The 15,317-nt window shown below is 41.0% G+C and overlaps 2 protein-coding genes across 8 annotated transcripts in view; one reads left to right on the top strand and one right to left on the bottom strand.

Annotated features, from left to right (window-relative positions):
* Pgap2 (post-GPI attachment to proteins 2) overlaps positions 1-3,274 on the bottom strand; it is a 32,807-nt gene extending 29,533 nt beyond the window's left edge. For 4 of the 6 annotated variants that reach the window (XM_031387667.1, XM_031387669.1, XM_031387671.1 and 1 more), the window contains exon 1: positions 2,584-2,784. The gene's annotated coding sequence lies outside the window, so the exon portion shown is untranslated. Of the gene's footprint in view, positions 1-2,583 lie in introns of all 6 variants that reach the window. The other 2 variants (XM_031387674.1, XM_031387675.1) reach the window with 2 other exon arrangements.
* LOC116102688 (nuclear pore complex protein Nup98-Nup96) overlaps positions 2,794-15,317 on the top strand; it is a 77,605-nt gene continuing 65,081 nt past the window's right edge. For both annotated transcript variants that reach the window (XM_031387654.1, XM_031387655.1), the window contains exon 1: positions 2,794-3,175. The gene's annotated coding sequence lies outside the window, so the exon portion shown is untranslated. The remainder of the gene's footprint in view (positions 3,176-15,317) is intronic.

The raw sequence follows: 15,317 nt of genomic DNA, 5'->3' as shown, positions 1-15,317 counted from the left end.
AAAAAAAAAAAAAAAAAAGAATCCCAGCTTCTGTACATCTACTAATACTTTAAATTGAATATATTCACCTGCCAATTTACTTAAGACACATTTCAAAACCCATGCCTTAAAACATTTAAAATAGCCGGGCGGTGGTGGCGCACGCCTTTAATCCCAGCACTTGGGAGGCAGAGGCAGGCTGATTTCTGAGTTTGAGGCCAGCCTGGTCTACAGAGTGAGTCCCAGGACAGCCAGGGCTACACAGAGAAACCTTGTCTCGAAAAACCAAAAAAAAAGAAAAAAAGAAAGAAAAAAAGGGAAAATATTTAAAATAGTCAGTCCCATTTTTATAAAATAAAATATATCTATCATTTATTGAGGGCAAACTGTGTACCATATCAAATGTTATATTCTGGGCTGGTGAGATGGCTCAGTGGGTAAGAATGCTGACTGCTCTTCTGAAGGTCGTGAGTTCAAATCCTAGCAACCACATGGTGGCTCACAACCATCTGTAACAAGATCTGATGCCCTCTTCTGGGGTGTCTGAAGACAGTTACAATGTACTTACATGTAGTAAATAAATACATCTTTAAAAAAAAAGAAAGGGTCACAGAGTGAAACTCATTGTGTACATGTATAAATCTGTCAATAAAATAATTTTTAAAAAGTGTTATATTCCTCTCATTTCATTCTCCCAATAGTCTGTAAGTCAAGCAAAATTACCCTTATTTTACAGACAAGGAAACTAAAGTTCAGAGGCACTGGGAATTTTCCCCATATGATTATAGTTGGGCCTGGATTTAAACTGGGGCTTTTATGATTTTGAAGTCCGACAATTCTATTATTTTGCTGCTAAAACAATAATTCACTCATCTATGCACCATATGTAAATTGTAAGGTACATCTACTATGTGCCAAGTCTTAAGAACACTGAAATAAATGTCCAGGGAAGGTTTAAATGTAGTTGCATTTCAAGACTGAAGGACAAAAAAAATCAGAGGTTTGGGATGGTGGCAAGAAAGCCACTGTAAAGATCAAAAACAAACAAACAAAAACACCGATAAGGATTGTTGTTCATTTTGTTTTTAAGACAGTTCCATGTATTCCAGGTTGGCTTTCAGCTTTATATTCTGCCTCAGCTACCTGAGAGCTGAAGTTACAGATCTTGGCTATTGCACACCACCTGCTAGTGACTTTCTGATTCAGAGTAAAGGCAAGGAAGAATGATGGAAAAGCAGGGTGTTTGGACAGAGAGGTTTGGGGATGGTGGCTACAGATGGGTGTTCAAACTAGCTTTTCCTGTTAGGTGATTATTATTTACTGAACAATGACAATATATCATGTTTCTTCCATTTACTGTCTTATTTCATCTTCACACCAGTTTACGATTTTTATTGCATTTATTTATTTTGTATGTGTGTTTATGTGTGGGTGCTTGTGCCATGGAGCGTGTGTGAATGTCAGAGGGCAATTTTCAGGAGCTGGTTCTTTCCTTCCACTGTGTAAAGCCAGGGATGGACTCTCATCATCATGCTTGGCAGAAAGCATTTACTTAAGCTATCTTGTCATCTTCTGGTCCTCCTACCTCCACTTCCCAAATGCTGGGACTACAGGTGTGCACTTCTATGTCCAGTTATGTGTTGCTGGGGATTGAATATAGGGTTTTGAACCTAGCAGGCACCTGCTGTTTCAACAGAGCTAAATCGTCAGCCCCAACACCACTTCATTTTTAAGATTTTATTTAAAAAAGATTTACTTATTTATATATATGATTCTCTATTTGCATGTAATCCTGAATGACAGAAGAGAGCATCAGACAGACGAGGTCATCAAATCCCATTATAGACTGTTGTGAACCACCATGTGGTTGCTGGGAATTGAACTCAAGACCTTTGGAAGAGCAGCAAATGCTCTTAATCGCTAAGCCTAGCCATCTCTCCAGCTCCTTTAAGATGTTTCAAAATTCTTAGCAAATCTCGTTTCAGTTCTATACTGATGTCCCAGGACGTGGTGGAGAGGTAGTTATGTACCCTCTTTTTTGAGCACAGCTCCTGCTGTGAGACCTCAATAATTAGGGAGATCTGGTTTCTAGAACATGCCCACTCCTCTGCTCTCTTAGCTAGATCCTAGGATGAAAATGAAGCTTTGACCCAGACCAGGGAAGGGAGGAGGCACAGAAAAGAAAAGAAGTAAGATACAAAGTAACAAGGTTCTGACAAGAAGGCTGCCTGAACTTCACCCCGACTTGTTAAGGTTACCAAATGTGTCCAGAAGGCCGGAAATTTGCCCAAGAAATCCAGAACAAGTATAGGTTCTGAAAGTGCACCTGAAGCTCAAGGGCCAAGAATCCTCATTGAGATTAAGCTCTATAAGGTAGGTCCATTGCTCAGGTCTACCCTAGAGATTCAGAGAGGGAAAGTGTACGGCGAGGGCAGCAAGCCAGCGCCGGAAAGAACAGGGGGGAGTGGAGTGTCTGCAAACAATCTCTGTGGACTGATAGGTCTCCCGGAAGGGTCCTCCAGCTCTGCAGGTGGGAGCTAGGTGTCCAAGGAGCCTTTCCATCATTGCACGCAGACAGGAGCTAGAGAAGGGTAGAACAATTACCATGTCATCCTTGGGCCTTCCTTCTGATTGGACGGAGCTTCCGTAGCGAGTCTCCGCGCTCCAAGGAAGGGGGCGGGGCCTGGACGCAACGTCACTGCTGTTTGGTGCTCACTACTCCAGCCCTCTTCGAGGGGCCCTGTGTGACGTCACGATCCTCTTTCAGCCAACCGTAGCCGCAGAGGGAGTGGGACTTCACATCCCTCCCCATCGTCCCTCCTTTTTTTTTTTTTTTTTTTTTTATCTTCCCCTTTCCCCCTCGCAATTCCTTACGCCCCTCCTCTTCCCCTCCGCTCCTAATCAGAGACCGCCTTCACGTTCGGTTTCAAAAGGTTCGTCACCCAATGAATAACAGGGTGGGTCTCGAGTGGCGGACCGGCCTGCCAATGCCCGGCCGCCAAGGGCGGAGCGCCCGGAGCCGACCTCTGACGGTGGACGGCGTGTGACGCAGTCAGGCCTCTGCGCGCTGCGCCCGAAGCGGCGGTCGGTGGCTGCGGCGGCGGCAGCGGCGGCGACGGTTTCCTGGAGGCCGCGCGCTGCTCTGGTGAGCGGCGGGTGACGGACGGACCTGGGCTCTCACTCCAGACGTACCGCTGTAAGTCCGGAGCGCTACCGGGGCCGGGCGGCTAGATCTTCCCCTCTGTACCGGCATCTGTGCCGGACGCCCCGGGCCCTCTCCGCCGCTCAGTCTCGTGCCAGGCGCGCTCCTCCGGGCCTGCGTGAGGGGGCGGGGCCCGCGGCCTTGCGGCCTGGCTCGGGAGGCCCTGGGAGGGGAATCCAACGGTGTGGGGCGTAGGCCTGGGGGTCTTGGGTCGCAGCCCACGCTGAGTGAACCTCGTTTTCTCCTGTGCTTCTCATTCATTCGCTGGGTGGAGGTGAGCAGCCCGCGGTAGGCAGGCCCTTGCAGGGTGGTGCCTTGGGGGACTTCAGTGAAGTCTCCCCATCACTTCCTGACCACTCTGCAGGTCGCGTTTTGTCTAGGGTTAACCAGAGGGTTGAGTGAGTCAGAACTGCGTTAGCTTTTTAAGACACTGACAGTGGTCTAGTTAGTGGAATGAAGGGTTCTTTCTGTTCCGTGTAAACCTAGGTGAGAAAGATTGAATTTCTGAGTTACTGTAGCCATGAGCATTTAAATTGTCAATCACCCCCACTCTGCGTCACGTACAGAGAGTCTTTGTAGGTGGGAGGTAGAGTTTCTGGAATCCCAGGTGTCTCGACTCAAGTCTAGTTGACTTTTTATATTATTCCACCCTTCCTGTATGTTCCAGTCTCCCAATATTGGCAGTTCTTTACTTGGTAGGGGGAAGGACACAGACATTTGACATAGTTTTCAAAACACTTATAGTTTAGCTGCTATCATGTTTGCTTATGTATAGTAAGATAACTTGATTAGTAGTACCTTGATGTGGACTTTTTATTTTTGCCTTTTTTTTTTTTTTTTTTTTTTTTTTTTTTTTTTGAGACAAGATCTCACTCCAAACCCCTGGTTGGCCTGGAACCACCTGCCTCTACCGCTGAGGTAATGTGATTAAAGATATTTGCCATCACATCTAGACTTAACATAGACTTTTGAGAGCTAAACTTTAAAAATGGTGAAAGAGACTTTAACCTTGGTAGTGCATGCCTTTTATCCCAGCATTTGAGAGAGGCAAAGGCAGGAAGCTCTCCTGTGACTACAAAGCTAGCCTACTCCACATATTAAGTTCCAGGACATCCAGGGCTGCATAGAGACCTACCTCAAAAAGGGGGAGTAGGGATAAAACCAAAATAGATATGGTACAAGCCTGTAATGTCACCAGAAATTGAAGTCAGAGAACTAGAACATACACAAACATGCAGGCAAAACACATGATAAAAGAAATAATTGAATTCATTTCAATAAAATGAAAAATGAGGCTGAGCATATTAGAGGTACTCGGAAATACATTGATAAAATTAAATCTGATACTTAAGATTCAGTGGAATTAGTTGTCGTCTTGATCTGAATATATCCATCAGCTTGTAGCTTTGATGTTTCTATAAAGCATAAGACCTAAACAAATAATGCAAAAGCACAGTAGAGAACTGAAGTCTTTTTTTTAAAGATTTATTTTATTTATTTTTATGTATATAAATGTACACTGTGGCTGTACAGATGGCTGTGAGCTATCCTGTGTGGCTGCTGGAAATTGAACTCAGGACCTCTGCCTGCCCCGCTCGCTCCAGCCCCTCCCCTCCCCATCGTAATTCACTGTGGCTGTCTTCAGTTGCACCAGAAGAGGGTGTCAGATCTCATTATGGGTGGTTGTGAGCCACCATGTGGTTGCTGATATCCAAACTCAGGACCTTCGGAAGAGCAGTCAGTGCTCTTACCCACTGAACCATCTCGCCAGCTGGAGAATTGAAGTCTAAAAGTTGTAACCTGGTGTTTTCTGTACTGTTTTCTCAGTTTGAGCATCACCACCTAGCACACACTCCCTTGTAAGCTTCCATAGCGCTTACCTCATCCTCTGCTTAGAGCAGACATTTTACATTTTACATAAAGATTTATTATTATATGTAAGTATAGTATAGTTGTATACTGTAGTTATCTTCAGATGCACCAGAAGAGGGCGCCAGATCTCATGGGTGGTTGTGAGCCACCATGTGGTTGCCGGGATTTGAACTCAGGACCTCTGGAAGAGCAGTTAGTGCTCTTAACTGCTGAGCCATCTCTCCAACCCTAGCTATTTGTCTTTTTATTAGGTTATGTAGTTTTTGTGGTTTTTTAATCTTGCTGACTGTGATGGAAATGCCTTTAATCTCAGCGCTCCAGAGATACAGGCAGGTGGATCTCTAGGAGTTTTAGGTCAGCCTGGTCTGCATAGCAAGTTTCAGGCCAGTCAGAACTACATAATAAGAACCTTTCTCAAAAACAAAACATAGATAAAAATTTTTTTGTTTTTTTGTTTTTTTGTTTTTTTCAAGACAGGGTTTCTCTGTATAGCCCTGGCTGTCCTGGAACTCACTCTGTAGACCAGGCTGGTCTCGAACTCAGAAATCCTCCTGTCTCTGCCTCCCAAGTGCTGGGATTAAAGGCATGTGCCACCACTGCCCGGTGATAAAAATATTTCTTAATATTTAGGTATGTGGCTCATGGGTGGTCCTTAGTTGTATTTTGTGAATAAACAAATACAGAAAAGTTAAACTGAAAAATACTCCAGAAAAGAGACTAGATATTTATGTAATTCTAAAATACTTTGTACTTTGTTTGTAGCCAGTAGCTCCTAGGTATCTAATTACACTTGTAGGGCACCAAATTCACACTTGGGAAAACATTATTACTTGTGTGATAGTCTAGGACATCAATATTTTAATACTGATTAATTTCTAATAAGAGACTTTGTAAAATTCTGAAGTTCTGTGCCTTTAATCCCAGCACTCAGGAAATAGACACAGGGCGATCTCTGTGAGTTTGAGTCTAGCCAAAGACAAATCAGGGAATAGCTTTGTTTTTAAGAGGAAGGAGTAAAAGCTATTGATACTCAAAATTACATGCAATATTGAAGAGTCAGTACTTCAGTTTAATGGGAAATAATTTTTTAGTTTGGAAATTGGACAGTGTCTCCGACTCTACCAGGTTAACCTGGACTTAATGAAACTGCATCATTCTCCAGCCCAAAGAGTATTTTAATAGCCTTTTCAGATGTTTGTATTCTTCATTGACACTATTCTCAAACCTTGTTAAAGGTTTGTAATAATATAGATTCAGAAGCCATATCATTACATTTATGTCCTGTGTTACACAGAAAATCATCAGTAATCTTGCATACTGTATCTTATACAAAACATGATTTAGTGACATCAGCATTAATGATTTGAAAATTATTGGTTCAGTAAGTTATATATGTTGACAGATCAGATTTTATAGTTGTTACTGTATTGATCCATTTCAGTATTCTCACTTAAGAAGTTAAATCAGGGATGTGGTGGCACGACCTTCAATGACAGTCCCAGGGAGTTTAGTGGTGTACAGATGGATTCCAGGGCCAGCCAGGGATACAGTGAGACCCTGTCTCAAAACAATAAATTTGGAAGCGAGGGGCTGGCAGTATAGATTAGTTAGTGGAGTGTTTGCCTAGTATACATGAAGCCCTAGATTGTCCCCAGTGCTTCATAAAACAGGCCTGGTGACATGACCTTTAATCCCAGCACTTAGGAGGTGAAGGCAGGAAGACCAAAGTTGTTTTGGTTTCCTTTCCTGTTGCTGTAATAAATACCATGACCAAAGATAACTTGGGAGGCAAGAGTTAGTTCATCGCACACTTTCAGTTTACAGGACCCTACTGAGGGAATTTTAATTTAAGGCAGGAACTGAAACAGAAACCTTGGAAACCTAGCTGTTACTTGGCTAGACCACTGGCTCATGTTCAGCTCTTTCTTAATATAGCCCAGACCCACCTTCACAGGGATGCTGCTGTTTATAGTAAGCTTAGCCCTCCTTGCATCAAGACATTTTCCTGCAGACATGGACGCAGGCTAGTCCAGTCTGGATAGTTCCTCATTCCAGGTGATTCTAGGTTGTGTAAAGTTGACAAGAGAAACAACTAGCACAGAAGTTTAAGATCATCTTTGACAATACATCCAGTTTAAAACCCGTGGGATTCATGAAACCCATCTTTAAAAAGTGTGGGAGGGTGGATGGAAAGATGGTTTGGTAGTTAAGAGCACTGGCTGTTCTTCCAGAAGATGTGGCTTCAATTCCCAGCACCCACACAGTGACTTGCAACCATCTGTGACTCTAGTTTCAGGGAATGCATTGCCCTCCTCTGGCCCCCACCTGCACCAGGCACAGAAGTGGTTCATAAACATACATACAGGCATACATGTTAAATAAATATTTTGTAAAAATGAAGGGATGCAGGAGAGATGGCTGTGATTAAGATCCAGAGGACTAGGGTTTGAATCCCAGCACCTGCATGGTGGTTAACAACTACCTATTAGTTGTACCTGGAAATGTGATACTCTTTCTGTGGGCACCAAGCACATATATATATACAGATGGATATGCAGGCAAAGCGTTCAAACACCTAGGGGAGGGTGGTAGCTGACAAGTTCCTAGACAGGATTCTAAAATTCTGATTTTTTGCTTCAAATCTGTTTGTTTTTTCTTTCAATGGAGAGTTTCTGTGGTTCTGGCTGTTCTGTAACTTATAACTTGATCTGTAAACTAGACTGGCCTCAAATTCAAAGAGACCTGCCTTCCCAGTGCTGAGATCAAAGGTGTGTGCTACCAATGCCCGGCTTTGCTTTGAATTTTAAGAGTGGTTTAGCTTTCCTTTGTTGAGATAGTGGCATTTCATGACACAGAAGAGCTCTTTAAAGTAATCATAGAAATGCTTTTCCTTGAATCAACCCATGCTTTAGTGTATTTAAGTGCTTTTGAGTATTTCATTGAATTTCAAAAAATAATCACACAGAATAGTAAAAAGATGTTGAGAATATTATAAATTTTACTGCTCATTAAGGACAGTTGTAGATGACAGTGAAATTTCTTTAAGAACTATTTTATGTATGTGAGTACACTGTCACTCATTTCAGACCCACCAGAAGAGGGCATCAGATTCCATTACAGATGGTTGTGAGCTACCATGTTGTTGCTGGCAATTGAACTCAAAACCTCTTGAAGAGTAGTCAGTGCTCTTAACCACTGAGCAATCTCTCTAGCCTTAAAAAAATTTTATACTGGTTGGCAGTGGAGAATTCAATGATTGTTCATACAGTTTGGGGCCATTGCCTTGATTGCTGCTTAGGTTCTAGTTTTTTGTTTTTGTTGTTGTATTGGAGATTGAACCTAGGGTCAGAGTATTCTTAGCAAGTGCTTTATCACTGGTTCATACTTGTCTGTGTTTCTGTCTCTCTTTTCGTGAGTTTTTCTGTGTAGCCCTGGCTGACCTTGAATTCAAAAGAGATCTGACTGCCTCTGTGGCCTGTGTGCTGGGATTAAGGGCCTGTACCACCACTACCACCCAGCTCTTTTTACTTTTTGACTTAGGGTATAAGTTTCTTAGCCTTGCCTTGAACTCTCCAGATAGGCCTTGAACTTGTGATCTTCTTGCCTTAGCCTCTCTAGAAGTTGAGATTGGTGACACTAGGCCTAACCATTATCATTTTATTATGAAAGTAGTTGGGGCTCTATGGATCAACTGAAAAAATAAATTTTGAACTTAGATGTTTGGGTCACAATTTGAAGACATTAATCTTGGAAAGAGATTATCTTGAAGGAGACAGTTTATCCTCCTGTACTATGTCTATCACCATTATTCATTACTTGGCCATACTTCCTTTGATACAGTGGTTGCTAATATCTGCACTCTGACCCTCTTGTCAGAGGTCAGGAGATTCCTTTTCTGTGTGTTTATGTGCGTGTGTACATAAAGGCCTGAGGTTTTTCTTAATCACTTCTTTAACACCCTCCCCCTTTTCATTTATTTTTTTAGTTGGTTAGTTTTTTGTTTTTTTGAAACATGGTCTCTATGTAGTCTGGCTATCTTGAAACTTTCTATGTAGATCAGGCTGCTTCTTGAGTGTTTGGATTAAAGGCGTGGACCAGTACTCCTGGAATTTTTTTTCTTTCTTTGAGACACTATTTGTCCTTGCTTACCTTGAAACTGCCTAGGTGGACCAAGCTGAACATGTACGCTTGCCTGTGCCTCCTGAGTGGGAGGATTATAGGTGTGTGACACCATGCCTGGCCTAATAACTTAATTTTTTCTACATCTTATTTTTTTCAGACAGGATTTCTCACTGAATCTGGATTACCAGTCCAGTTAAGACTTGATGGTCTTTGAGAGTACTTGAGTTCTGTTTCCAGCAGTCATGTTAGGTGGCTCATAGCTACTTGTAATTCTCGCTCCAAACCAGTCCCGACACCCTCTTTTGTCTCTTAAAGGGGACCCACACGCATGTTGCATAAACGCATAGGAATAAATAAATAAAACAATCTTTGCTGGGTTGTGGTTGGTGGTGATAATATAGAAACAGGTGGACCTTATTTGTTTGTTTACTTTTTGGGGGGTGGTTCGAGACAGGGTTTCTCTGTGTAGTCCTGACTGTCCTGGAACTAACTCGAACTCAGAAATCCACCTGCTTCTACCTCTCAAGTGCTGGGATAAAAGGCGTGCACCACCACTGCCTATGGTTTTTTGTTTGTTTGGTTTGGTTTTTTGATTTTCTTTTTAAAGATTGATTGATTGATTGATAGATTGATTTGTATGAGTACACTGTAGCTGTACAGATGGCCATGAGCCATCATGTGGCTGTTGAGAATTGAACTCAGGACGGCCCCCCTCGCTCCAGCCCCTCTCGGTGTAATACATTGTAGCTGTCTTCAGACACATCAGAAGAGGGCGTCAGATCTCATTATGGGTGGTTGTGAGCCACCATGTGGTTGCAGGGATCCGAACTCAGGACCTTCCAAAGAGCAGTCTTACCCGATGAGCCATCTCGCCAGCCCCGATTGTTTTTTTGAAATAAGGTTTCTCTGTGTTCCCTGGCTGTCCTGGAACTCTCTGGAGACCCACCTGTCTCCTCCCTGGTGCTGGGATTAAAGGTGTGAAGCAGCAGCAGAGACTCTGGAGCTTGCTGTGGATATGCTTGAATTCCCAGCCCTTCGGAAGCAGGGGTAGAATAAGGAGTCTGAGGCTAGCCTCAGAAATGTTCTAGTTAAGACTAGGTACTTTCTTCTTTCTGGAATTCTACCTAGCCTCCTTTCCTCTCTCTCTGATCCCATCCAAGACAGAAAGTACACAGTGCTTACCAGGTGCCTGATGATCACAGTACTTTCCTAAGAAGAGTGCTGTGAGTTCCAGGTTAGCCTGGGTTAGAGTGAGATCTTGTTGAGACCTTGTCTCAAGCAAAAACATACTACTCATTTCTTTTTTTCAATTCAATAACTAAGGATAGTGATTCCTCCCTTTTTCTACTGTTATCATGGGGATTAAATGAGAAACAAAAAAGTGCTTTGTAAAGTAGAAAGTAACTACTAGTTTATTCATCTACAAGTACTTACTGTGCTTGCTCTTTGCTGACTTTTTTACAAATGAATTCATTGGCGTAGAAAGGAAGAATTAATTAACATTTGTAGAACTTTTAGAAAGCAGCAAGCTGGGAATGGCTTGGAAGCCCCACATAGTTATTCAGATTGACGGTGCTTAGAGGTTTGGTTTTGTTGTTGTTTTAACTTTTTGAGGTAGAAAACTAATTTTGTTGTTGAATCCAGAGTTAAAATAGCTTACAAAATTTAGATATAAAGTAACACATCACTGTCCAAAATTCAAACTTTCTGACATTGGGGAAATATATTTCTGTCTAGTAGTTGGATTACTGATGTATATTGACTCTTTTTTGGTATTATGTAGAGTAAGTAATAAAGATTATTGGAGCACAAAGTACAGAGGAAAATTAAGACTGAAGATCACTTTTTAAATGTCTTATGCAAAAGGAAGGTAAATAAATCAATTCATAAAGATAAAAATGATTTTTTGTTTTGTTTTGTTTTGTTTTTCGAGACAGGGTTCTCTGTATATACCTGGCTGTCCTGGAACTCACTCTATAGACCAGGCTGGCCTTGAACTCAGAAATCTGCCTGCCTCTGCCTCCCAAGTGCTGGGATTAAAGGTGTGTGCTACCATCGCCCAGCTGATTAAAAATGGATTTTTGTAGAAAATTTTATCTAAGCCATGGGAATATTTTATGAATTGTTCTAGCATAAGAGATTACATTTTATCCTGTTTCTACTTCATCATATCCTACCTGAATGTACACCATAACTTGTGTTTCTTGTCATTTGATGTGTTAGCATATACCTGTAGTCTCACTGCCTGGGTAATGGAGGAAGAAAGATCAGTGTCATTCTTGGCTACATAGTGAGTATAGCTGGGCTATAAGTGATCCTGTCTCAAAAAAAAAAAAGTAGCATGTTGTAGAGTCAGCCACCTGGAATCCTACACTTGGAAGGTAGAAGCAGGAAGATCAGTTCAAGGTCAATCTGAGGTACATAGAAAGTTTGAGGGTAGCCTTTGATAGCTGTACCATCTCAAAACAACAGCAAAAAAAGTTAATTGCCTTAGCAGGTTAGCTGTAAATGGGATAAAGTTGAGTTCCTCTGGTAGCAGACTTTGAAGTGGGCCGTCCTTAGAGGTTGGTGTAGGAAACTTTCTTGGTATTATCACCAGTGAAAGTGAGAAAGTAGGAAATGATATTTGAATATGCATAGTAAAGGGATAGAACCTCAGGTCTTATAGACAATAGGCAAGCATTAAAAGTGACCTCTGCCTGTGTGACACTGTCTTTATTTTTATGTATTGCTTTTTCTTCTTAGTAGTAGAAGAGAATTGAACCTAATTTTCTGAAAAAGCACTCTACCTCTAAGCTATATTTCTAGTATGGGGATGTTGTGTTAACCAAAATTGGTTGATTAAATCATTGACCAATCCCACAAAAATTTAAAAAGCTGAAATTAACTGCCCTCTAGAGTTACTCTAAGCTGGAGTCGAGTTCTAGCTTTGGCCATGGGTTTAGGCTATCAAAGAAAGTATTACCTTGGATGAGGCAGTCTTCAGTTGAGGCAGTTCTGAAAAGGACTGACAGCTGACAGCTGTCTTATACAGGAGCTGATACAAAAAATATTTTCCAGTCCTAAATGAAAGTCTGTATAGTTTAGTGCTTCACGGTATCCAGGATAGGAAGTAAGAGTCAAGATAGATATGTGCAAAGAATTTGTGTTGTGCTATGGATGTCTAGAAGAATCCCATTACTAAATGAAATTAGTATAATCTTATAAAACATACCATATTGAAGCTGGGTTTTATAGAGTAATTAGGTTGTTTGGCAGCAACAATAAAGAGTAAAAAGTAGACAGTTTTCATTGAGTCGATAGTATTACACAGCAGAATGAGGAAAATGAATGACTTGAAGAGCAGAGTTTTATGTATTTACTAGTTTTTGTTTTGTGCTAGGGCCTTAGCTTAGGCTAGCCTCCCATTTACCAAGTAGCTGAGGTTGAGCCTGAATTCTTGTTCATCTTTCCTTTGTCTCTCTAGTGCTGGGATTATAGGTGAGCTCCAGTTTACGCAGTCTGTCAAACTTCAATTTCTGTAGTAAGACAGATTGTGAGGTTGTCTTTGATCTTGATTTGCTTCAGTGTAATTTTGTTTCTGTTGTGATTTGTTCTGTGATAAGATCAGTATAGCTGAGGATGACTTCTGATCTCCTAAAAACCTACTGGCATGTGCTGCCATTCCTCATTTATGCTGTTCTAGGGATCAAACCCAGGGTTTTGTGCATGCTAAGCAAGTACGCTTGTCATCTGAGCTACATCCCTAGCTCCTGTTGTGGTAATTTAAAAGAAAAGACCTTGCTCAGCAAGATAGATGAGAATAAGACAAGTTCATTCTTCTCAGAACTGAGAAATTTGAGTGGGCATGCTGATTTTCACCTTTAATCCCAGCACTGGGGAGGCAGGTGCAGGCAGATCTCTTGGTCACCCTGAGACACACAGCAGTGAGACTCTGTCTCCAAAAAGGGATGGGAGGAGTAGGAAAGATAGGTTGCTTTTGAATGAGAAACTTTCTTCATAGATTAAAAGTATTTGCTACCCTCATTCTTCCTGCTCTTGGGTTTGAGGCAGTTAAATTCCTTTAATATACTATATATGTTTTTGCTTATTGCCTATCACCTATCTTTAATTGGTTGAAAATATCTTTGGAAATTTAGAAAGTAGATTAAACTTGAGTTCCACTTACTTCTATGACCTTGTAAAATGTAAAATCTAGTCTTTTCTAATATGCAAAAGGTGATACAAGTAGTGATAGATAGCTAATAACAATATCCTTTCATTGTTGTTGACATGATGAATATAAATGCTTTTGTAGATGGATCGGTATCTTCCAGGATATTTTATTACTAAAGTCCCTTTGTGAAATGTGTATATAATGAGTGATAGGTTTCTGTATTAGGGTAAGATTACTAAAAGTAAAATGTATAGAATTTAAGGTGTGTAGAGTCTAGTGTACCCAAAGCACAAAATTACAGCTAAAATGTCCTGTAAGGGTATGTTTTACAGAGGAAAAATTGTTATTAATCACCTTTTAAAGAGTGCCATGCTCCAGCCGGGTGGTGGTGGCGCATGCCTTTAATTCCAGCACTTGGGAGGCAGAGGCAGGCGAATTTCTGAGTTTGAGGCCAGCCTGGTCTACAGAGTGAGTACCAGGACAGCCAGGGCTACACAGAGAAACCCTGTCTCAAAAAACAAAACCAACTAACCAACCAATCAAACAAACAAACAAAAAAAGACCTCTGGAAGAGTAGTCAGTGCTCTTAATTGCTGAGCCATCTCTCTAGCCCCATGAACTAGACTTTTAAAAAAATATTTATTTATATAATTTATGTATATAGGTGTTTTGTCTGTATGTACATTTGCACACCAGAAAGCATTGGTTCCCATGGGACTATAGTTAATGGTTGTGAGCCACCATGTGGGTGCTGGGAATTAAACTCAGAACCTCTGGAAGAGCAGCTAGTGCTTTTAATTGCCAAGCCATCCTTATAGCCATGAAATAGAATTTTAAAAAATTATGGTAGTATGTATATAGATAAAATTTATCATTCATTTATTTTTGATAACATACATATTCAAGTCTTTTCTTCCCCTAACATATCTATTCAAATCTTTTGGCTTTGTGTATGTGTGTGTGTCGGGGGGCGGTTTCTTCTCTGTGTAGCCCTGGCAGTCCTGCCTGTTATAGGTGATGTGCTACCACATCTGGCTAAAGATTGGATACTTAAAACAGATCTCATTACTGAAAAGTAGATGATTACATGAAGTATATATCCCCTAACTAGTAATTAAGTGCTCTTAACTGCTGAGCTGTCTTTCCAGCCCTGATCAGGGAAATATTTCAGATAGTTGGGATAACAGAATATGATTTTGATATATATGCTGTATAATTTCCTAGGTGTATTTTTGTTAAAATCTATCCTCATAGACTCAAAGTCTTGTTTTCTGTTTGAGACAGGATCTTATATGTAACCTAGACTGGCTTTGAACTGTGTATCGAGGATGACTTTCAATTTCTGATCCCCTTGCCTCCCACCTCTAGAGTGCTAAGATTTTGGTGTGCCACCATGTTTAGTGCTGGGTAGCAAACCCACAGTTTCATTCCTACTGTTTGTACTAATCTGTATCGTGATAATTAAAACAAAAATTAGGTAAAATTTTTAAATGAGCTGGGCTAGTGTCATCTTTTTGCCTAGCCTGATGAATTGAGTTCAACTCCCAGAATCCACGTGGTAGAAGAAACCCATTTATGTCCCCTATCTTCTCACGTGTTGTGACATTTGGAGGGATGCACACACTAAAAATAATAAAAATTTAACTGCCCTGCAATTCAGTGCACATACATGAAAACATTTTGAGGGGATGGACGTTGGTAGGATCAGAAATTAGACACTACAGTACTGGTCATTTTAGAAAGCATGCAGATTGAGGAACATTTTATAGTGTTCAATTCATCATTCAAGGTTTGAGGGTATTGAATAGAAGGATCATGCTATCATTTCTATGGGCCTAGCTAATAGTTTTAGAATGATAGATTTCTTGAAACAAATTACTTTCTGTTGTGTCTCAAAAGAAAAACTTCTCTTTTACAGCTTTCTGAAGCAAACACTTGCTTTGAAGATGTTTAACAAATCATTTGGAACCCCCTTTGGGGGTGGTA

This window comes from Mastomys coucha, unplaced genomic scaffold (assembly GCF_008632895.1).
Source record: "Mastomys coucha isolate ucsf_1 unplaced genomic scaffold, UCSF_Mcou_1 pScaffold21, whole genome shotgun sequence".
In the NCBI taxonomy this organism is placed as follows: Eukaryota; Metazoa; Chordata; class Mammalia; order Rodentia; family Muridae; genus Mastomys; species Mastomys coucha.
The sequence above is the reverse complement of the archived record's forward strand: the minus strand, read 5'-3'. Positions and strand labels throughout refer to the sequence as shown.